Raw genomic sequence first — 25285 nt, 5'->3', positions numbered from 1 at the left:
TCATCTGACTCATGGGCCCGGCCTCGTGAGGCATAGGCGCCTCCACCCCCACCTACTTTGTGGCCACCTTAGTAGCCTCTACTTGGGCGATCGGCTCCTTCGGGTTAGCCCTGGTCGACGCCACTGCCACGCTGAATGGTGGCCTATGCGTCCGCCACCCATCGGGCGGTGGAGCTGGTTCTCACCTTGAGCGCCTTACGTGGTGCCAGGGCGGGCGCTTCCGCCTAACGCTTCTGGCTGAAAACAAAACACTCACGAGGTTAGCATACAACCAAAGAACGAGTGGGAGATGCTGCAAACTCCACTGACAAAACACTTACCTTGAACGGGAACACAATAGCTTTCGCACCGCATCCCTTGTCCTCAGTAATGGTGGTGGTGGTGGTGGTGGCACGACCCCCTTGTCTGCCGGTACCGGCCAACCCTCGCCGAGCTCCAACGCCTCCTCGGCCCTCTACGGCATCAGTTGGGTCACCCCCACCATCGCTCGCTCCACCTCCGCCATTGAGCCCATCAGGCTAACGGCGTTCTTCCCTGACGCTCGTGTCTCGGGTGTGTCGGCCTCGGCCCCGGGGCGGGCTATCACCAGCCTCGAGGCACCCTCTCCTCCTCCTCCTGGAGACGCCGAGCCGCATGCTGACGCCCCGGGCGCCGTCTCCCTGACGTCAGGGAGATGGTCCAGAGGACCCCGCCCCGCCTTGCTCTCATCATCATCGCTCGAAGAGTCCATCGACGACGGTGACAGAGATGGCTCCTCCGGGACATCATCGTGCCTCTGTTGCCGGTGATGTTTCTCCAGCTCGTCGCGCTTGAGGCTCTTCCTCTTGTGCCTTGCCTCCTCGACATCCTTATGCTCCTTGTACGCCTCGGCGTGCGCCCTGTTCGCTACCCGCCACTCTGCATCCTCAGGAATGGGCGGCGGGGAGGCTCACACATCCCTCATCCCCTGTAGGAACAACAAACGCAAATAAGGGAACAGATTGAAAATGTAAGGAGCAAGGAGGCCTCGGGGGGCTGTAGCGGCACGTGACTCACCAGAGAGATGTACTCACATGACGGGTGCATCGGGAACGAGGTCAGATCACTGCTCCTCTGCCACCCCTCCACCATCTCTCTCACCCGATGCAGAACCTCCTCGTCGAAAAGGGCGATGGTGGACAACCGGATGCTGTCGATCGGCTCACCCAATGTCATCTTAAACAGGCATTGCCACCGAGCCATCAGCGGCAGCACCCTCCGACGGTGGAAGGCCACCATGACCACGACCACTGTAAGGCCATGACTGCGTAGCCTCTCCAGCGCCTTCAGGAGCGGCTGTAGCTTGGGCTGATCAGCCAATGGGACACCATACCTCCACCTCTCCGGCTGGCTCTCCACAACCCGCCCAGTATAGGGGGAAGCCTGCCATCATCATTGCGGAGGTAGAACCAGTTGTTGTACCATCGGCGGTTGGACGACATGAGCTGGGCCAGGATGTAGAAGGGCTGCCTATCTTGGCGCACTTGGAGAGTGCAGCCACCAGCCCTCAACGCCTTCCACGTGCCCGTCGTGTCGGGCAGCTTGGTGTTGAGCCCTGCCCGAAAGAAGTGGAGCCACAGCTCCCAGTGGGGGGCGATGCCCAGGTACCCCTCACAAACGGCGACGAGGATGGCCGCCTACGCGATGGAGTTGGGGTTGAAGTTGTGGAGCTCCACGCCGTAGTAATGCGGGAGCGCCCGCATGAACCAGCCCGTCAGTAAGCTAAGACCGCGCTCGTAGAAGTCCACGAAGCTCACGATGTAGCCATCATGTGGCCTCGGCTCCGGCTTGCCCCCTGGAGCAATCCACTCTGGTCTGGTGGGGTTGGTAACCGAGCGGAGGAGACCATCATCGATGAGTGACTGTAGCATCACCGCAGACACGTCGAATGGACCCCAAGGATCTGCCTAGACGACAACAGCGCCACCGGCCATGGGTGCGATGGAGAATGTGGCTATGGCGGTAAGGCGTGCTCTCGCTCCCTCTCTCTCTCTCTCGCGCGCGCGCCTTTCCTCCCCTTCTCCCTTCTTCTCCCCGGCGCTCTCTTCCTCTATTCTTAGCAACCGCTCGTGGGCAGAAAGGGCAAACATAGGCAAGGTAAGGAGGGGCAGGGCATGGCTCGTCATGTATTTATGAGTGAGGGAAGAGGGCGAAATAGACGGGCAATGAAACCAGGGAAGTTTCCCTTAGATCTAGCGCAGTTAATCTGGATCCGACCGAACCGTCCACGCGTCCACCTTTTCCTTATTAATCGCGGGCACATGGTAACATCCCATCCGCAGATGTCGCGTCACATTCGACCGCAACGATGGCAGGTGCTATTCCATCTCCCTAAGGAACCGCCTCAAAAGGCGCACCCACCATCGCCAGCCGACGGGAAGGGAATATCCCCCACCCGATTCCTTTCAGACTAAGGAACTAGGCACCGAGCCCGTTACGGTCCAGGGGTTCGAAGGCTGGGCCCCTGAGGGTCTCGATAGCCGCCCCAGGACAAACAAAGTCAGGGATGACTATCGGCGAGCTCGTACATGGTCGAGGCCCAAGCAAGCAATTGCTTGGGATGCCCTAAGTCGTGTCCGGGACTAGCAGGGAGGTCTCTGAATGGGATCCCATCGTAGGGAGGCACCGAGCCCCTGGGGCCAATTGAACGGCCCTGGGACCCACTAGAGAAGCCCTCTGGTACTTTTGGAGTGCGTCTCTAGACCGCTAGCCAACCCCTATCGAATGGGGCATGGGCCTCCACTCGGATTGACCCGGTAATAGCTCACCAGAGGTGTCACTGTTCGTGCCCACCAAGGGTAGCCTGGCATACTCCACCCCTCCTTCCGAACAAAAAGGATGCGCGAGGGCCGCACAAAAAAGATAGTGAAACTCCTGATCGCCATCTTGCTCCGAGTAGAGGCTCTTGGGCTCTTCCTATAACCAAGCCAAGACCCAGCGACCTGAACTCATGCTCGGGGGCTCGGTAAATGCGATAAACACCCCTCCTTCCGAATGAAAGGATGTGCGAGGGCTGCATAAAAAAGACAGGGAAACTCCTGATCGCCCTCTTGCTCCGAGCAGAGGCTCGGGGGCTCTTCCTGCAACCAAGGTGAGACCCAGCGACCCGAACTCGCACTCATAGGCTCGGCAAACACGATAAACACCCCTCCTTCCAAACGAAAAGGATGCGCAAGGGCAGCATAAAAAAGACAGGGAAACTCATGATCACCCTCTTGCTCCAAGCAGAGGCTCGGGGGCTCTTCCTGCAACCAAACCGAGGCCCAGCAACCCAAACTCGCACTCGTGGGCTTGGTAAACGCGATAAAACCCCTCACTGAACATGAGAAAAGCCCCTGGAGGAATAAATCCACTCCTCTAGGGCCTCGGGGGCTACACCCGGTGGGTGCGCTCGTGCGCACCCACCGAAGCCTCGAGTACAAAACACCATCCCGCTAGGAGCTGTTGTGAGCCAAGTCTCGTCAAAACCTTAGGGAGAGCGCTCACACTCTCCCCAAGGCTCGGGGGCTACTGTCGGGTACCATAAAAAGGGTGAAGGGTCGAGATGGCGACTAGAGGGGGGGTGAATAGTCTTTTCTAAAACTTAATCGCGTCGGCTAACCGATACAAATGCGGAATTTAAACTAACGGTCTAGCCAAGACTACACCCCACTATATATGTTCACTAGCACCTTGCAAAGATAACAATTAAGCAATAAAGGTGCCGGGCTAGCTAGAGCTCTCCTAAACAATTCTAGGAGCAAGGTCACACAAACCTATGCCACTAGTACTTTAAACAACAAGAGAGCTTCTACACATGCTAGTAAGCAAAAGCACAAAGCTAACTAAGCTCACTAGCAATGCTCAATAACAAGGCCACCAATGCCTAATTAGAGAGCGCAAATACTTAGTTACACAAACTAAGCAATGTGACTAACAAGGTTACTAAAACCAAATTAGCCACGCAAGGGAGCTACTTCTATGCTACACAAGCAAGAAGGTAATTAGCAAGCTACACAAGCTATCTAATTACAAGAGCAACTACACAAGCTTAATATGTATAAAAGTAATTGCAAGCTTGTGTAATGGGGATGCAAACCAACGGGAAGAACAAAGTTGACACGATGATTTTTCTCCCAAGGTTCACGTGTTTGCCAACACGCTAGTCCCCGTTGTGTCGACCGCTCACTTGGTGGTTCGGCAGCTAATTAGCATCACCCGCTAAGCCCGCACGTCGGGCGCCGCAAGAACCTACCCCTTGAGTGAGGGTAGCTCAATGACACGCTTTACTAGAGTTGCTCTTCGCGGCTCCCGCGGGGCAAGCACAATGCCCCTCACAAGCACTTCTCTGGAGCGCCGCACAAGCTTCTTGCGCGCTTCGACGGAGACCACCACCAAGCCGTCTAGGAGGTGGCAACCTCCAAGAGTAACAAGCACCACCGGCTTGCAACTCAATCACCTAGTGCCACTCGATGCAACCTCACGATGCAATCGCACTAGAATCGCTCACTCACACAATCGAATGATCACTATCAAGTATGTGTGTGATGGAGGGCTCCCAAGCACTCACAAGCATGGACACTAAGTCCCTTGAGGTGCTCCACACCAGCCATGGCCAAGGGCCACTTCTATTTATAGCCCCAGGGGCTAAACTAGCCGTTACCCCTTCACTGGGCAACGGTCGGGCCGACCGGACACTCCGGTCGTGTTGACCGGACGCTGGACCTCAGCGTCCGGTCGCCCACAGACGACCACGTGTCCCGGTTCCAACGGTCACTTGACCTGACCGGACGCAGCAGCACTCAACTGACCGGACGCTGAACCCCCAGCGTCCGGTCGTTTCCAGTAAGCTCCCGAGCATGACCGGACGCGTCTGGTCGAACGCGATCGGATGCAGCCAGCGTCCGGTCACTCTCCAGCTACTACGTCACCGTACGTTAGCGCGACCGGACGCAGCCTGCCAGCGTCCGGTGCATTCAGATCCAGCGTCCAGTCAGTTGACCGATGCCAGCATCTTCTCCATTCTCTTCACCCTTGCTCAAGTGTGCTAACCACAAGAATTTGCATCCGGCACAATAGAAAATAGACATTCCATTTTCCCGAAAGCGCCGAATCCCGCCTCGCAAGCTCGACGGGAGGGAGAGAGGGACCCAAACCCATCTCAACCCTGCAAACACCACCGCCTTTGTAAATGTGCCAACACCACCAAGTGTACACCACCATGTGTAAGTGTGTTAGCATTTTCACAATCATTTTCCAAAGGATGTTAGCCACTCAACTTGCCACGCCACTCGATCCTAGCGACAATGCAAAGTTAGATCACTCGAGTGGCACTAGATGACCGATATGCAAACAAGTTTGCCCCTCTTGATAGTACGGCCATCTATCCTAAACTCAGTCATAAACTTCTCTACACACCTATGACCGGTGAAATGAAATGCCCTAGGTTATACCTTTGCCTTGCGCATTCCATTCCATCTCCTTCAATGTCGATGCAACACATGCACCAACACGATCAACAATGATATGATCCACTTCATATCATCACATGATCATATTGGTTCATCGATCTTGACTTCACTTGCTCTTCACCGTTGCCATCATCCATCGGTGCCAAGTCTTGCTCAAGCTTCACCGCCACGCGGTCCATCACTCCAAAGCCTTCGACTTGCCCTTCACGCTTGCAATCGGTCCATCAAGCCAAGTCTTGTCTTGATCTTCTCCACCTTGATCACATGACTCAATGTCATGTCTCATGTGCATTTAAGCTCCTTCATCATCACATGTGTGAGCTTTGCAACATCTCCAAGCCATTTTCACCTTCATGGCATATGTTGCTCACACACATGTACTTGTGGACTAATCACCTGTGTATCTCATATAAACACAATTAGTCCACCTAAGTTGTCACTCAATTACCAAAACCAAACAAGGACCTTTCAAAGGGGTCCCCTAAGCAAGAACCAAAAAACCGCTTAGACCTTACAAATATCGAAGCCAAGAGACAACCACCGGCAAACCCCCACCTTATCTGAGGCTCAGCTGGACCGCCCGGCCCACCTCGAATAGTATTCGGGCTCACCCAAAGCGGGCTTGACCCAGAATGAAACCATAAGGCCTCAGATGAGGTACCGATTCTCTGCCTCACCCGAGGCCCCGCAAGGCCTCAGATGAGGTACCGATTCTTCGCCTCGCCCGAGGCCCCACAAGGCCTTGGATGAGGTACCGATTCTTCGCCTCGCCTGAGGCCCCATGCCGCAAGGCCTCAGACGAGGTACCGATTCTTCGCCTCAGCTGAGGCCCCGCCCCACAAGGCCTCGGATAAGGTACCAATTCTCCACCTCGCCCAAGGCCCCGCAAAGCCTTGAATGAGGTACCGATTCTCCGCCTTGCCTGAGGCCCCGCGCCGCAAGGCCTCGGACAAGGTACCGATTCTCCGCCTCACCCAAGGCCCCGCAAGGCCTCGGACAAGGTACCGATTCTCTGACTCACTCAAGGCTGGCTCGACATCAACCCTGTCACCTCCGCCTTGACCGACTTCTCTGATAGGACATCACATCCAACCAATGCGTCCAACCACTCCCGCAACGTCAGCCGAACGACAGCTCGATACAACAGAGTGGCTGATGAGATGTGAGTCACATCGACGCCATGCTGTTCGGGACAGATGGGGTAGGGGTTACCGGCCGCTATGCTTGGCACTGTGCCCATGGCTGACACCCATGCTGCACTGTGCTACCTAACCCCTGCTCCATGGACAGCATGGCATGGAAAGTCAAGTTTGGGTCCCTGTAGCCTCAAAATTAGTGTACAAGACCAACTGCTCCCTCTGAGTCTCGGCTATCCGCTTCCGGGTTCCTGTAGCCACGGGACTCGTGCCGCTGAGCCCCCCACAATGGTTCAGCCTCTGCACCGACTGGGCCTCGGCTCTCCATGTTGTCAGCACTCTAGGACCAGCACGTCATCCATAGTACGTGCCATACCCTGTGTCAAGTTGCAAGAGCTCCCATGTCATGCATAGGGCCAAGCTCCTGTATCCTCGAAGTCAACACACCCACGCCGTCGCCTCTACCTAGCCTCGGCTCTCCACGCCGGTCAAACACATAGTGACCAGCGCGTCTCCAATAGAAGAAGGCACGCATGCCAGCACAGGAGCTGCCACGTCGCATAGGATCAGGCGTGACCGGCACGTCACTCTAGTGCACCGAGGATAAGGCTGCTCCACTAACCATGCCACCATAGTGACGAGCTATAGGGCTTGGACATGCCACCTCTACTCATAAAACGCCACATAACAAATCCATATACCGCCCCTGTGCCTCCCTTCAACTATAAAACGGAGTGACCAGGGCCGCTTCTAGGCAGGAGACACACACATGCAAGCAACGCACAATGCTCTATAACACACACACTTCCTCACTGCAAGAGATCAACATCTCAAGCAACCCACGCCACTCTACGCAGAGACCTGGGACTAGCTCCCTCTCTCCCTCAGCTTGTAAACCCCTACTACAAGCACCTCGGTGCAAGGAATACAAGATCGCTCTCTCAGACTGGACGTAGGGCACCTATTGCTAGAACCAGTATAAACCTTGTGTCTCTTTGCATCACCATCCAGGATTAGGGGCATGCAGTACACTTTCACTAGTCGGTCGAGGACCCGCTGGACCCAAAACACCGACAATTAGCTTCAACTCAATTTTAAGGATAGATATGATTTGTCCAATCTGAACTAATGACTATTCCATGTTTATGTTTAACTAAAATAAATCAAGCTTGTAGTTGTAGGCTTTTCTTTTATATAATATAAACTCCCTATAGTCGTTTTTTTCAACCATAGCTCCATTTCCGGCGTCTCTTGTGTTCTGTTGACCATAGCGATTGGTTCTCTTTTAGTACGTCATTTTACCTTGTGTGGTGTACTGTTCTTAGTTGCTTTTATCTATTGCTTATATGTTTGCCTATGCATGGTGTTTGCTACGAGTAGAACGAGAACTGCTTGTGAGCGATGAAGATCAGAAGGTGATGTCTAGAAGCAAAGTGTGAGGAAAATGTGAGCAAGAGTAAAAGGCATGTATAGCATGGGATCTTCCTTGTTGTTCTATACACCTTTAATCATTTAATTCATGTTGCATGTGTCTACCTTGACTGCCACTAAGGATTTCCTAGTACTTTTTACCTTGTGCCTTGTTACCTATGGGGTATTGCATTGGGTAGTATGATGCTAGTGCTCAACTAAAACCATGATCTTGTAACTTGACTAATGGTATATGCAATAAACACTAAGGGGGCTAGAGCATTGGGATATTGCAATATGGAATAAGGGGGCTAGAGCATTGGGCTGTTTTTATGGTGCTCTAGATTTCTCTCCCTAAGCACTTATCTATAAGTGATCATTCGAGACTTATAGTACAGCTATGAGGGCTACATGGCTCTAGCTTTAGCTTAGTACAAGGATCTTTTCTAGCTTGTTAGTGGTTACCATGGCACAAGAGGGGCTCCGATTTGTATGAACTCAGCCTGCCAAGAGGGTGCACTTTGGTTTCTTTGTATTTTGTTAGTCACTCCTTGGAGGGGGTTCATGCTTATTGATGGGGAAACCTTAGCGGCCCTAACTTATTAGATGAACCTTTGAAAGGCTTCATAGTGAACCCTGCTGACCTTCCTTGGTAGTGGGTCAAGAGGCTAATCACCTCGGGCGAAAGGGTAAATCATGACTCATAGTGAAAGTGTACAACCTCTACAGAGTGTAAAACTAGTATATCAGTCGTGCTCACGGTCACGAGCGGCCTTGGAACCCTTACGGAATAGATGATGAACACTGATGATAAAGATGCTCACTACCATTTATGCTATTCATTACTCATGTTTACCTGATCATGTGTTTATATGGGCTTGTGATAAACTTGTTGCTACTCCTATGCTAAAATTATGACAATTAAAAGCTAATTGCAATTGAACCAGTGTTAGCATTTTGAGCCTCATGAACCCCATGTTATACTTGTTGAGTATGACATGTACTTACGCTTGCTTTATTTTTCAATTATTTGGATAAAAATCCTGGATGTGTACCAAATTGCTAGAGTTTGGAGGAATTAGGCTTGTGCTCAACCAATCAGTTGTCCCTGTGGAATTGGAGTCTTCACCCAAAGATCGGAGCTATTTTTCCGCTGTTTGCTATCTAAGGTTATATTCTTTATACTAAGTACATTATATATTAAGCATTGTCTATTGAAATTACCCTTATTTATAGCTATATGTGAGATTTGACTTTCTAGGCTCACATATGGTGTGTATCTGGTTTTGTTCTTAAAACTGGGTGCTACAATCAACCCGAGAGTTACCAATCCATGGAAAATCTTGGACAATAAAGAGTCCAACAAATGTCATAGGCATGGAATGATGGAGACAATGTTTTCGCCTATAAACATTCATGAAGAATCAACCCTGGTGCTTGAAAAGGAAGATTACATAGACGATGCATATAAGTTATTTCATGAACACCTCATCAAATCCATGCTCATATGAGAAATCTCCTGAATCAATTGGTCTCTCCAACATTGCCACACATGAGATCTTCAACCCCTCAAGCTTCCTGTTCATAAAATTATTGAACTAGTGGTTGTAGATGCATATGTTTATCACAAATATTGCAAATCTCATTGGCATGAATCTTGAGATAGTCACACAAAGGTTGGTGTTGGAGGGGAAACCACTTCACCAATTTGAAACATAGTTTGAGGGTTTCCCAAGGACGAGCATCTGTCCTAAAACAAGCACTTTCAGGAGATAATATGAGTTTTCACCTTTTGCTGTGATACCCTTGTGAAATGAGCATAGAATATAATTGTAAAAATATTCCTTTGGGTATTTTTGTCACTAACCATTACAGATTTGAAGCAAAAAGAATGAAGGATGATGACCCAAGGTATGTTCAACCAATTATTATGCAACATTTAATCACATTCACACATGAGAGTTCTATCATCCAAATATGATTCTGCCTTGCAAAAATTCAAGTGTGGGGAATGAACTTCTCTAAAAAATCTTATGTCATATTGCTAATTCATCTTAGTTGTCTCTACCTTTAAGCCATGCTTAATTTGCTAGATAATAATCATGCTCCTTCATCTCTATTTGAATAAATCTATATAATGCTTTCATGCTACCTTTATTTGCTATAGTATATGTTTTGGTTTCAAAGTATTTTCATACACCTTTTTGAATTAGGCATGGTGCTTAGTTTAAACTATTTCCCTGAGCTAAATTAGATGAGGTGTCTAGTTTGATTCTTGAACCAAAAGGTATGCTGATTTTACTTTCAAAGGCTTTTAAATTAAGCGTGGTGCTTAGGTTAAAATGCCTTCCTAAATCAAATTAGACGTGGTGTCTAGGTTGATTTTTGAGCCAATAGTATGCTTTAGTAGATATTAGATATTTTGTTGGACTAACTCCTACAGGAAACTATCATTTCCATTTGGGTATGTCATAAGATGAATTCAATCAGAGATGAAGCAATGTAGATGATGAACTCCAATAACCTTACATAATGAAGACACAACTATTCATCAATTATGGAGGAAATTGACTCTGCAACTCCAATAAACAGCCTCTTGTCAATGAAGAATCAACAAAGATCAAGAAAGGTTGACAAGAGAAGAACATACAACCATCTATGTCCTCACCTCCTGGATTCAAAGGAAATCATTCATGGAAACAAATCAAGGTTTGAGGCATAAAACAATGAGTGAGGTAGAAGGTCCAACAAGATGACAAGATCAAAGAGCAAATAGATGGCATGACAAAAGGGTGAAAAGAAAGGGGTGCAATATAGGAAACAAGAAGCTCATGAATGGCTTACGCTGTGAGGCTAGCCGAAGAAGAAAAAACTTCAAGAAAAAAGATAAGGATCATCACAAGTTATCTATCCATAGTCCTATGGTGTCATCATCCTCCAATGACAAAGGGAACATCCTAAGGTAAATGGTCATTATTTAAAAAAAGAGAGAAAGAGGTTTTTTCTTGATTCTAGTATGCATATAATTAAGAGACAAACATGATCTAGTTACACTACCTTTGTCCAACCTAACTAACTCAACATGTTTAGTTCCTTAAGCTTGTTCCTATCACCACTCTCTTGATCTCACAAGTCTCAACCAAACGAGCTAAAAAGTTGCATGCCTTATCTCTGGAAGATGATAGTCATCATCATAATACCTTATGAACAATCCTTCCGTAGGATAAGAAACTCAACCCTTTTTGCCAATGTTCTTAAATGCTACATTCATGCTCAATCTTTTGATCTTATCACCCATGATATACATGAACAAAACACATAACATCAACTTCATCTTATTCAATGTGCCTAAGGATAGAAAATAATAAAAAAAGGTTTTGGTTCTATTGGTGATTTCCCACCAACAGAGCTCATGCACTTGATCTCTACCTTATCTTTTGAGTAGGACACATTTCAAGCAAAATGTGGAGAAAGTCCATTCCCCAATTTCTACAAGTGAAGGTTCTAAACCTGTCAAACTCAAAACCAAGGCAGGTTTGGTGGAAGAAGGTAACATCACCATTAGATGCATCATCACAAGAATCCTCATCTTCAGAGTGAACTAAGGTACTTGATCAATGAACTTCACAAAGAGAAGTTTGGTTCAAAGAACTTACAATACCGAACCCTCACCGAAAGAGCTAGCTTGGGGGAGAAGCACCTTTCTGTATCCAGGTAAGTATTACTTTCACTTTTGTTTTAATTTTAATTTTAATTTCTTTTAATAGTAAAGAAAAGATGAATAACTAAAAACAAAATAAAAAGATATCTTTATAATAAATATGTATAGTTATAGTAATAATGTGTTTTTAAGAGCTATATAAAATAAACAGGACTCAAAATAATCTCTTAAATGGAAATGATTTATAGTTGCTCTGTTGTAACTCCATTCAAGTACCTAGTTTTTAGCCTTGAATTCTCTTGATGTGTTGGATATGACTGTTTTGATATATGGATTTACTCTAAACTTGAAACCCGTGGGTAGCATATGCTTGATCTTAGTCTAGTTAATTGACGGATATGATATGAGAAGGTCTGAGCTGTTGTTTATCTTGTTCCTATTGACACCAAAGTTCTATAGATTTATCTTTTAAAAACATAAAAATGCTACATGATGAGTTCCTATATGACAAAGCTTCAATTCCCACTAGAGCCATACATGTTATTTAGTCTAGGAAAACTTCCACTCATATATGCTGCTTGTTTTGCATTGAGTTTTGTCAAGCTTTGTTGACCCTTATGAGAGGCTTGTCATGCTCTTAAAATGAAGATCCCATACACACCCACATATGCACTACTCCTACATGGGTGGCAGGTGCAAAAACATGTTTTCCATTTAAATCCACCCAAAAATGTTTTACTCCTACACTAGGAGTGAACACAAAAACATGCCTGATAGGTTTTTCATCCACCAAATAAATGCTCCAAGTTCTTATTGCTATCCCTCAAAAGTTTTGTTGCAAAAAGAGGCATGAGCTATGCAAAAGTTATTCATAAAAAAGAAAATAATGATGAGAAAAAAATGGACACAAAAGTGTCCAAGATATTTAAAACAATGGGTACTTAGATGCCCGCCTAAAAGAAAAGAGATGAATAAGATAGCCCCTATTCTCTAGCAAATGTTTCTAAATTTCAAAAGAGAGATAAGTTTTCAAGGAGCGTAGTAGAATTATGTTTGCAACCATATATATATCCACACACATGCACATCTTGATTTGATTGTATGACTCAACTCTCTTTGAATCTGTTATTTGACTTTACAGTATATGCATTACAAGTATGCTCTAGCTTTCTCCCTACCTATGAACTCCGCATAAGCCTTAGTGGTAGGAAGAGAAAAAGGCATAACATCTTTATTGCCTTGGTGAGGATCCACAAATACCACATATATTGAGAGATTTGAGAGTGTGATACAAAGGAATCTCTGAGTTTTATTTTGAAAACCTATAAAAACTCTAGAATAATGGTTGAGCAAAGAACTTGAGACATAGTGCTTGACTTGATCGTTCTATCTTTCAATTTCTTAAGACCCAAGTGAAAGCTAAGAAGGCCGATGGTTGAAGGTAATATGGTTAAGTATTGAAAGTCGGATTGGTTCATTCTAATCCGGAGGAGAATTCCTATATGAACGCATGTGTACTTCTGAGGAGTGAAAGCATCGATGCAACTCCTGATCCATTTACTGAGTTTAGCTTTGTTAAGGGACTAACAAAGGTTAAGCTTGGTGGAGTTTGTTGACGGTAGTTAACAACCATTATAAACCATCAATATAACATGTATAAGGGCATAAATATAATCTCCAATGAAGATCTAGGGGTTTAAACTAACAAATTCCATGAGTTTTGATGAATCTGTATTTTCTATAGGTTTTATCTAGAAAAACATCAAGGCAAACCTAGATGTCTGACTTAATCATGCTTATCCACAGCGAAAACAACCCTAGAAGGTTCTAGAAGACTCGAGATGACACCACACCAAAGCGAAGGGCGAGGCGCCGCCAGGTGGGGCCGATCGGCCCCTAGGACCCACCTATTAGCCCTCCATTGCTATGTCAGTTTTCCACCGCCTCCTAGATTGCATCTATGTCGTTTATTCAAGTTGGTTTGATCCGAGGGCTCAGGATTGATGCTCTGGCCTATATATAGTAGCCCCTACCCCCTCCCTCCGCAGATCCTGAAACCCTAATTCATATTCTCCTCGCCAAGAGCCAGCTATCAAGAGAAAATTAGTCCTCCATAGGGTCTAGTCTTGTAAATAATAGTGAGATGGAGAGTGAGGGAAGAGTTTGGAGGAGATGCCGACCTATCGGTGCTCTCTCTATGGCTTGTACCATGGCAGATCCAAGTTCTACTTGAGCTTGCCTTTGAGATTTCTCTGGTAATCAAATTCTAATTCAAGTAACCATTCTGTTTATATTGTTCATCAAGTTCGTGACTCTATTGAGTGCTTTATTTCATCTCTAGAGGGAGTAAAGTATTAATCGTGAGTGTAAGCGTGGTGCTTAGACATAGGTTAATCGTGGATGCACCCTGCATTCTGGATCGATGGTAGATCACGTGTGTGACATCAGTACTATATAGCCTCATTGAGTACTATATAGCATCATTGATCCTTTGTAGTCCACCTCCTATTTGTAGGCCAAGTAGGACCCTATTACCAAGGAAAGCATCCTCTACTAGTGTCTTTGCCTAGTAATATCCCTAGTTGAACAGTAGAAGACATAGCTCACCTAAGTTAGAATTAGAGAACCTCAGCTATCCTCTCTACGCTCCTATTTATCCTAACCTTGTTGCAACCCCTTGTTAAGTTAGACCATAGTTAGTCTCACACATTTCCATGTGGATACGATACTTGGAATACTTCTAGGTGAAAGCTATAGCGGTATCCGTATGCTTGTGGATCTTAGCTATGTGCGTTAATAAATACCAACAATCTGCTCACAAAAAGACTAGAAAATTGCGAGAAAATGAGTGCCAAAGAAACTGTACAAGCCATGGACCCCTAGATGAATTTGTGAAGTTTGTGGAGAGACTGGCCATTCAGGCAATTTTGTCCCCGAGACCCGTGAAGACCTCAATTTTGTCAATAATGATAATGGTTTTTGTCCTCAAAATCAAGGTTGGAATCAACGCTCCAACAACTAAGGTAATAATTGCAATAATTATTCATAATGTCCGAGTAATCAAGGTAATGGTTATCCTTTCCTTAAGGATCTTGTCTATAGTCAAGGTAGAATGACTGGTGATATAAATAAGAAACTCCATGCTAATGACAAGATGTTGGAAAACATAAATGCTTAATTGGATGGTTTCTCTTCCGCTATAAAGAATCAACTTAGCTTCAATAAGATGCTAGAAATCCAATTAGCACAACTAATAGCTGCTATCCCATCTTTTGAGAAAGGAAGAATTCCTGGCATGCCTAAAGAATTCATGGAGGCCACCAGCCTCGTCACATCAAGATATGATTTTGGTTTAGATGGCTGGGGTGTTCCTATTAAGAAAGATGATCCTAGTAGTCCTATTATTACTTGCTCTATTGGTCCTCATACTTTTGAAAATGCAATTTGTGATCTTGGATCTAGTGTGAACATAATGTCTAAGGAAACTTAGAAAACTTGTTTTAAATTGAATTAGCTCCAACTTCTATCTATTTGCAACTAGCTTATCAGTTAGTGTGCTATGTAGAAGGGATAGCTCTAGATCCTTTGGTCAGAGTTAGAGACTCTTACGTTCCTGCTGATTTCATAATATTAAATATGGGAATTAGCAAAGATGCACCCCTCATCCGTGGCCCTCCTTTTCTCAATACCACTAATGCTTGTATATATGTGGCATCTGGACGCATTCAATTCCACTGAGATGGAAGGAAAGAAACCTTTGCTTTTGCCTCTAGAAAACCTATCCTTTATGAGAAACAGGAAAGAAAGAAGCAACCAAAGAAGAGAAGAACCAGAAAGCCAAAGCCAATTGAGAAGGAAGAGCCTGGCAAGAATAAGCCAAAGCCATGAGGGACATGGCGCAAGAAGAAAGAAGCATCGTCTACATCATCATCACTTGATCCTATGAGTACCCCTGAGGAAAACAAGGAGGAAGAATTCCCATACAAGGAAGAAGAACCCCCGTGTAAGGAGGCACAACTGTGAGCCGGTACTAGAAGGTACGCTTTTACTGCATTTAGTATAGGCTGCATTTGTATATTTCCCTTTCCAACTTTGCATTACATGTTAGGTTATAAGTTGCATTGCATGTTTACATTTTCAATAAAGGTACTCATGAAGTACTAGCACTTAGAATAAATTCATTGTAATAAAATCTAAAAAACCAATAAAATAAATCTCATAATAGGTAGGCTTAGTAATAAATTATCATAGTAGCAATAAATGAAGAAAGATTCAAGGAGAGCCACCTGAGAAGAAGATTCTGACTTCCACAAAAGGAAAGCTTAGGGAGAACCTCCCTACTCAGGTATGAAGACATTCACATCAACTCTTTTATCTACTTTAATTCTCTATATCAAAAAAGAAAAATAATAAAACACATATATAAAAATGAATGATAATAATATAAATATGATAATAATAATAATAAAATGAATGATGATATAGAGATACAGTAATGATAGCATAATCGAAAACAATAGAATATGTAAGACTACTACGGTATTATAATCAATGTAGAGAAGAATCATTAAAGCTGCCTTAATCACTCTTGCTTTGAAATTGATGTTTACACACCTTTTGGAAATTATGAATAATTGCTCTGTGATACTATGCAAAAGCTTGCTATACAACCCTTTACTTCTCAAGTTTTGAGCATGTAATTAGAGTTCATCTTAAGTTTACTGCTTTTGTTGGTTGCAAATGCTAGAACGAAGTATAGAATTTTGTGAGATACGTTGTAGCAAAGACTAGAGTAAATCTTTTTAACTTGTCTGAGGAATGGCTGAGATAACCTGGAGTTTTGTTCTTACAAAAAGATAAAAACCCATGCTAGAAATTCCTCGATGGTGAAAATTTCCTACCAGAGCCAAATATATGTGCTTTCCTAATATGATAAGGCCACACAAAAAACTGCTTGTTTGTTTTGAGCTTTGTCAAACCTTGTTGATCTGAGTAGAGAAGCTTGTCATACCTTTTGATCAAATCACATACACTCCATGTAGATAGATATGCTATGTAGCACCCAGTTTTAAAGACAAAACCAGATAAACACTATATGTGAGCCTAGGAAGTTAAATCTCACATACAGCCACAAATAAGGGTAATATCAATAGACAATGCTTAAATACATATATAAAGAATATAACCTCAGAGTATAGACAGTGGAAAGGCAACTTCGATCTTTAGGCGAAGACTCCAAATCCACAGGAACGACTGACTGGTTGACAACAAGCCTAACTCCTCCAGACTGGCAATCTGGTACCCATCTAGGATTTTCATTGAATGTAAAGCAAGTGTAAGCTCACCATGCTTAGCAAGTATATCAAAGGGATCTATGAGGCTCAAAAGGCTGACACCGTTTGACTACGGTTCGCAATTTTAGTTGATCAAATTTTAGCATCCCGAATCACTACTTTAATGAACAGTCTCAATTCCCAAGTGATATTAAAGTATAGTCAAGTTTATCTCAATTCCCAACCATCCACCATCCATAGTAACCACTAATCTTGAAGGATCCAGACCGCTCATATCCGTGAGCACGACTATTTTAACAGGTTAAATATTTCTGCATAAATTGTACATCTTCACCTACCGAGCCATGATTCCCAATGCCGGGGTTCGTGAGACCCACTACACCTCTTCCCAGGAAGTGTGGTAGGGGTTCACTATGAAACCCTTAGCTAGTTGCACTAACAAGTCATAGCTACAAAGGAGTGGCACATGTGGGCATCGCAGCACAGTACACACCCTAGCAGAAAAAGGAAAGATACCCTCTTACCCTTACTAGAGCTATAGATGAGCTAGTATAATCAAGTTAACATGTTAAAGTCAGAGCCATATGACACTCGAGGTTGTATGGACCCTCATAGGTTGTCTCTTTAGGATTAAGTCCTTATGGAGAGGCACTAGAGTACTCAACCCCGTACTCTAGCCCCCTATCTGTTGCTAAAAAGCTTCATGTTATCAAATTGCATAATGTCTTTAGTCATGCTTAGCTATTATTTTATGTTCAGCGCTGCAGCATCTATCCAAAATGCATACCCAAACCATAGGTAACAAGGATATGTGGTACAAGTATTCATCTAGGTAAAGTCCTTAAAGGTATATCAAATTAGACTCATGCATGAATATGAAGTGTTATAATTCATAGGTACAAGGGGCCTTTGGTACACTTGCCTTAAATACCGATCCTTTGGTAAGCTTTAATCTTCAACGTCATTCTTCTTCTTCTCGATCGCCATCTATATCTCACCGACTGGACATAATCGTAGAACACCACACAACATCCATACACATACATGCATAGCATACAATTAGATCTATATTAGAACAGTACACCAATCATAGAAAAATAAGTAAAAGAGATTGAAATACGATTCTACGCATCGCTACGAACACAGTCACGAGAAGCACTCTAATTGGAGCTACGGGTGAAACGACACAACTATCGAGAGATTTGCTATATACGTGAAAAAGAAAACTATAGGCTTCATTTATTTTAACTATATAAATTCATATATATAAGATATTTTATAAATAATATAGATTGAATTAAGTCAATTTTAGATTTGAATTATAAAACTAAAGTAAAAACAAATCATATCTTATTTATAAAATCCAGTTGCATAACTATTAACCATGTTATTTCATAAATAACAATATAGTAAACACTATTACTAATGTGTAGATTTCATCGCTACGAATCCAACATAACTTGAACGGACTATTTCGGAGTTAAAATGAATAAGTTATGATTTAAACAAGTTTTCCTATAGTTAAATAATAGATTAAATCTATCCATGAATTTTAGATATTGAAAACATGCCTAATAGTACTATAAACATGTAGAAAACATAAATACGGTCCTAACGCAATTCGAACGGGTCAAATCGGACTTAAAATGCAAAAGTTACGCATGAAATAAGGTTCAGTGGCATTTCTGTAAATAACTCGAACTTATTTTTGAATTAAAACAATTAAAAATATGAATTTACACGTTTATTGGACTGCGCGTACTATTTTTGGAAAATACAGGGTCTAAAGTGAATAAAAACAGGACTAAAAAACAATTCTTTTGAACTGATCTGGACTGCGGGTTGATTACTTCAAAACGCGGGGGCTAAACTACAAAACGGGCGTGGCTGACCGCGTGTTGACTGCGTGTTGCTGACTGGGCAGACACATGGCGGTGTGTGAGTGGCGCGGTGCACCATGCGTGCGTGGGCGCGCGCTGACGCGGCACTGTTGTAACACCCTAAATTTTGCATATTTTTGAAATAGGAGAAAGTGATTAATTTTGCATTTTGTGGGAATTTGAATTTAGGAAATAATAATTTTATTAAAAATAAAACCAAATATAAGGTCAACAACAATGAGTGTGCATTCATGCTGTTGCATAATATTTTGTATTGCTTGGTTTGAAGTCGGATTTTGAATTGAGTTGAAATTGTATTTTGATTTGCTTTGGAAAAATTGAAAAAAATAAGTTTCCTTTTTTCTTTTCTTTCCCTAGCTTTTGGCCCACTCGGCTTTGCCCTCCCGCTGGCCCAGTTGGCCGCTGGCCTTTTTTTCATCTATGCCAGCCCAGCTCGACCTTTCTCCCTTACGCACTGCAACGGCTAGCCTCCGCAGCCCAGCATGGCGCCGGCCCAGCTCCATAAGCTGCTGACCCACCGCGTGCCTCCCTTCCACCACTGACAGCCCTAGCCCACAGGTCAGGGGCTTCTCCTTCCTCTTGCTCGTATCCCAGCCGGATTCTTCCCTACGCCGACGTCATGTCCGGTGCTGCCATGACTCCCCATGATGCCGTGACGCCCAAGAACCTAGCCCCCATAAATAGCCGCCTCCGCTTCCTCCCTATCCCATCTGCTGTGAGTTTTCTTCGCCACACAAGCCATAGTCGTGCTTCCCCCTAGCACCGCCGCAACCATCGCCGACCACCGAGCGTCGCGCCGTCTTTGCTGCTTCCCACTCGGTGTTTTGGGTCCGGTGAGTCCACCGAAGCTTCCTCCATTTCCCGATGTTTTTTTTCGTTGAACCGAGCGTTTTTGGCAAAAAAAACCGTGAACTCCGGCGAGCCACCCATGGCACCGCCGTAGTCAAGAACGCCGCTGGCACTGTTCTAGCTGACCCTTCTCCCTCTCTCCCCGCCAGATCAACTCTCAGTCATCTAGATCCAATCCGGCGGCTCAGAAAGAAGGATACCCCTTCGATCCAAATTTTGCATATGAGTCCTTGTAATTATTTCAAATTCAACCCACAGTCCAAAGCATGTTTTCAAGATTCTGTTTTCGCCTTTTGAAAGTGTATTTTGGTTCGGTTAGATTGAAATACGTTTTCAGGTATTTACAGTTTTGCCACTCTACTTGTTTTAGACATAAAATCTTCGTCTTAACTCTGATTTGATCCGTTCAAGTTGCGTTAGGTTCATAATTAAGTAATCTACATGTTTATAATACTGTTAATTAGGTTTTCAACTTTTAAAATTCGAGATTAGATTTAATCTATTATTTTACTAAAGGAAAACTTGTTTAATTCGTAACTTCTTCGTTTTAGATCTGATTTTTGTGATCTTCGTGTCTGTGTGCTCGTAGCGAGATGTAGATTTGTTTTCCAAACTTTTCATCTTGATTCCATGCTGTTGGTGTACTGTTCTAATCTATAGCTTTGTTTGGTTTGCATGATTGCTCCTAGATGCTTGTATGTTGCTGTGGTTATCGAGTATAGACGGTGAGCAGGTCATGGGAGATCAAGGGTACGACTTTGACGAGTAGGACCAGCAGGAGTACTTTGCTCAAGGCAAGTATAGCATGAGATCATCCTTGTTTCCTATTCACTTTAATTCATTAAATTCATGTTGCATGTGTCGCCTTGATAAGGATTCCCTAGAATTGAACTATTACCTTGTCACCTATGGGTTATGCATTTGGGTAGCTTTGCTAGAGCTCAATTAAACCATGATCTTGTAACTTGACTAATGGTATATGCAATAAACATTAAAATATGACTTTTTAGTAGGGGGCTGGAGTGTTTAGCTACTTTCTAAATGCTTCAAATTCCTCTCCCTAAGGACTTATCTGTAAGTGATCATCCGGGACTTACAGTACAGCTGTGAGGGCTACATGGGTCTAGCTTTAGCTCAGTATGAGGACCTTTTCTAGCTTGTTAGTTGTTACCTTTATGGCGCAAGAGGGGTGTGTTCTAGGTTGGATATAGTGCGACCTCTGTCCGTTAGTGTATGGGCTGCGCGTCATTGTGCTTGTCGGAAGGGGAGCTCTACATTCGTAGGCCACAGAAACCTAGCGGCCCTAACTTGTTAGACAAACCTTTGAAAGGCTTCATAGTGACCCCTACCTGCTCACCTTGGAAGTGTTTTGGGAGTAATTGACCCGGGCATATGGGTATCATGACTCACAGTGAAAGTGTACAACCTCTATAGAGTGTAAAACTGGTATATCAGCCGTGCTCACGGTCACAAGCGGCCTTGGAACATTTACGGAATAGAGGAACACTAAGTATTATTTGTTTATGCTATTCCTTAATCATGTTTACATTTAATCATGTGTTTTGCATTGGGAATTGAAATAACTTGTTGCTACTCTTAAGCCAAAATTATGATAATTAAAAGCTGAATGCTGTTAAACCTGTGTCAAGCCTTCTGAGCCTCATGAACCCTGTGTTATACTTGTTAAGTACGACATGTACTTACGCTTGTTTATTTTCATTATTTGGATAAAAATCTCGAATGGGTAATAGATGACTATGGGTATGATGATTTTCTAGAGGACTACTAGACTTGTGGTCAACCAGTCGACGTCCCTATGAAATGGAGCTTCTGCGAGAGATCTTTTTTGTTTACTTCCGCTATATTTATGTGATAACTCTATCTTATTTGAGATGTAATAAACATTTATGATAATACTATTCATAATTTGTCAGCTTATGTGTGTGACTGATCTCTGTGCGCACATAAGATTTTGCACTCCATTTTATCCTTAAAATTGGGTGTGATAGATTGGTATCAGAGCTGTGTTGACTGAAGGATGCAAGCCTAGTTAGCAATGGTCATTTTTAGCTTCTTTTGCTTCACTCATTTCATGCTTTCTATCTCACCCTTGTTATTTGCTAAAGTTTTATGCTTCTTTTGCCTTATTCTTTTATGAAAATTATTGCTTCTAACCTAATCTAACTAAATCTAATTCTATAGATGCCTCAGTGCCCATAAGACTTCCCGCATCAGCACTGGAGGGTACTACTCGCCTCATGGTTTGTCCATGGAGCCTGACGAGGAAGAACCCTAGGAATAGGAATTTGATTCGCCAACACCACCAACACCTATACCCTGACGAGGATGAGTCAATCCTAGCCCCTAGGGTGGATGACGAAGGTGTGGTATAAGCCTGGGATGTGAATCCTCCATTTCACATCACCGACTCATGAGCATGCTTCAGACCTACTACAACGACTGGGATGTAGCTATGGAGTACGTCTGCTGAAGAACATACACACCCTCTTGAAGATACCTATTGGAAGACCTAGGGTGTGCATCACCATCAAGGATGAATAGAAAGGCGCATATCAGCTAGATTCAAACTATGCACACCATGGTCACCAGTGCTACCATGGAGGATGGCATATAGGATGCAGCCGCTGAAGCTTGCATAGGCCTCCGGGGTCACCGATTCGAGGGCATGAAGAATGACCAATATCGATTCCTCCCTCACCAACACCCAGAATTGGGATGGGCAATGATGGACCCGTAGGGCATGGATCCAACAACCCAGGTGATGGTACACTTTGGCTATGAGTCTGTGGCAAAGATTTGCCGACTGGAGGATCAATTGAAGGCACAATAGAAAACTATCAAGAGACACCGGCAGGTGATAGATGAACAAAGGGTGTGCCTCAACTTGCCAAAGATGTATGGGAAGCTTCCCCATGAGTATCGCCCATAGATGTTGGAGTCCCTTTTATGTAATAAAATGATAGTTGAACGAGTCAAGTTGAGTCTAGTTGAGTCTATTAGTGCGGTGTGAACATTGGTATGTTTAGTTGATTTGTTATTATGTTTATGTGTGAGTTGGATCTTTGTAATGTGTGCTGGAACTTTGTGGGCATGTCCGCAAGTTTCATAGTTAAGAATATTAAAGTTTGGGTCAATAAATAAATAGTTGGGTTGGTATATCTTTTTCTCTCGGAATCTATTTTTCGGAGCAGTCTGTCCTTATCTCAATGCCAATTAAAATATACATGACCAAAAATTATGAAATTTTTATGGGTAATAACTAGACTTAAGCATCTTTCCAATGCCTCTAGAATCACTCCCATATCTGATCGGGCCTGTGAGATATCTCTGTTTCAAGTTTAAGTTTCTACGTAGTCTAGAGTCTGGAAACAGTTTCAGGTTGTATCCTATTTTTGAGTAACCTAACGACAGAATCTAGGAAGTCTAGAGGCTGGGTCGATGGCGGTGGCGACTAGAGAGAGAGAGAGAGTGGGTGAGGGTGAATCTGAGCAATCCATAATCAAAACCAAGAAGTGAGGGCACGTACGGCTTGCGTCAAGTCATGGAGGATCTTCGAGGCACGTTGGCGATGTGGATTGGGCACCGGAGCGGCGGATTGCAGAGCGGCGGTGGCGAGCTCGAGTGGTGAACGGAGAAAGGAGAGGGGGAGGGGGTCCGACTCGGGCTTTATAGGTGAGACTAGACGCTGTAGATGGAAGGGGAGCGGGGCACTATGGAGGATTGGTCACCTTCCAAGTAGGCGCGGCGTCGTCGACTTGCCATCTTGGCGTGCGCCATCGAAGGGGCGGAGGAAAAAAAGAGCGTGCGGGGAAGAAAAGGAAAGGGAGGGAGGCAGGCACTGACGGGCGGGACCGGCGATGTAGTGAAACGGGAAAAGGGGCGAGTGGGTGCGGCGCTGAAGGCTGAGGCAGGTGCGCTGAACGGGCAGCGAGCGGGTGCGAGTGTAGGCGCACGGGGCAGGCCACCGAGCGGGCCATGCGTGGGAAAAGGAGGAAAGGAGGAAGGGCGTGGAACTGGGCCGCCAGTGGGCTGAGGCCGGGAAGGGAAGAAAGGAGAGGGCCAGGCCAGTTCCTGGGCTAGGCCAAAAAGAAGAAAAGCAATTTTTTTAAAATAAAAACCTTTCCATTTGTAGTTTTCAAATCCCAAGCCAAATTCAAATCAAATTCAGCTATAGTTTCAAATACACTTCCCTATTCAAATAAAAATGGAAAATTTTTATAGGCTTTCCAAGACAAACTTTACAACTTTTAAAAATACTTTTATTTTTCTAATTTTCTTTTCTTTCTTTTCTTTTATTTCAAAGCCATTTTTAATTTCATTTCAAAAGCATTTTAACCATTTTGACTTTTCAATTAAAACCACTCAACCAATAAAATCAAATGCAATGGCATGTATGCTCAAACATGTTGCTACCTTATGATGTATTTTAATTTAATGCAAATTTTTATTTTCCTATATTTCATGTGCACAAAAATTCATAAATAAATCATTTTAGCTCTATTTCAAAAGACTGCAAATTTTAGGGTGTTACAATTCTACCGACCTTAAGATGAATCTCGTCCCTGAGATTCGAAGAAGAAGAGCAAAGAAGAGGGGAGATACTTCAACTTGAGATCTTCTTCACTTCCTTGAGCAACACCATCTTGATACTCACCTTGTGTTGTATGATAATTCATCACGTGGCTACTCTTGCAGATTCTTGTTCCATCTTATTCCAAGTCCGATCTTGTTGCTTCTCTTAATCTATTCCAATGAATCTTATTATCCATATGTTAAGCTTCCAAAGGATCTTGCTTAGCTTGAATCAGAACTTTGAATTCTATGTTTCATTTTTTTATGCATTTTGAAATGCTTTACTTTTCAAAAGGAAGACTTTCAATCAAAACAGAACAAATTTTCTCTTTTTCAACTCCTTTTGAAATAGCTTTCAAAATATGTTTTATGTTTAGAACTCAAGAAAATATTTCAACCATGTTTTGAAACTCTTTTGAATAAATGTTTTTAAGGTTTTGGAATAAACCCAACCATTTTCAAATCATTGGAAACTCAGGTAAACATACTAAGCTTTGTTTTTCAAACTCTTTAAAAAACTCGACTTTGTAATCAAATCTCAGATAAAGAGTAGACAAATCAACTCAGGTTCTTTTGAAATCTGTTTCAAACAAGGGATTTTCAAGATTTTAGAAAACAAATGAAACATTCGAACTTCATTTTCAAATCATTTTGAATGAACTCTTTTGGGATTTCTAAAATGAAACCAAATCAATTTCAAAACTACTTTAGAAATAAAGAGAGTAAGTTTTCAATTCCCATTTTCTTTTGAAGTCCAACAAAAGACTTAATACACAAGTTCAAGTTCTTTTTGGAATAAACTTTTGGGGAATCAAATCAAATAATTTTCACCCCTTTCAAACCATTTTGGAAGACTTCTTTTGGAAATACACTTTTGAAATCAACTCAACCCTTTTCTTTTCAAATTTTGTTTATAAATCAAACTTAATTCTAATTCAAACCAAAAGTGCTCCATTTCCAAATGCAAATTGTT

This window comes from Miscanthus floridulus, chromosome 12, assembly GCF_019320115.1.
Source record: "Miscanthus floridulus cultivar M001 chromosome 12, ASM1932011v1, whole genome shotgun sequence".
NCBI lineage: Eukaryota > Viridiplantae > Streptophyta > Magnoliopsida > Poales > Poaceae > Miscanthus > Miscanthus floridulus.
This window is presented reverse-complemented; position numbering follows the sequence as displayed.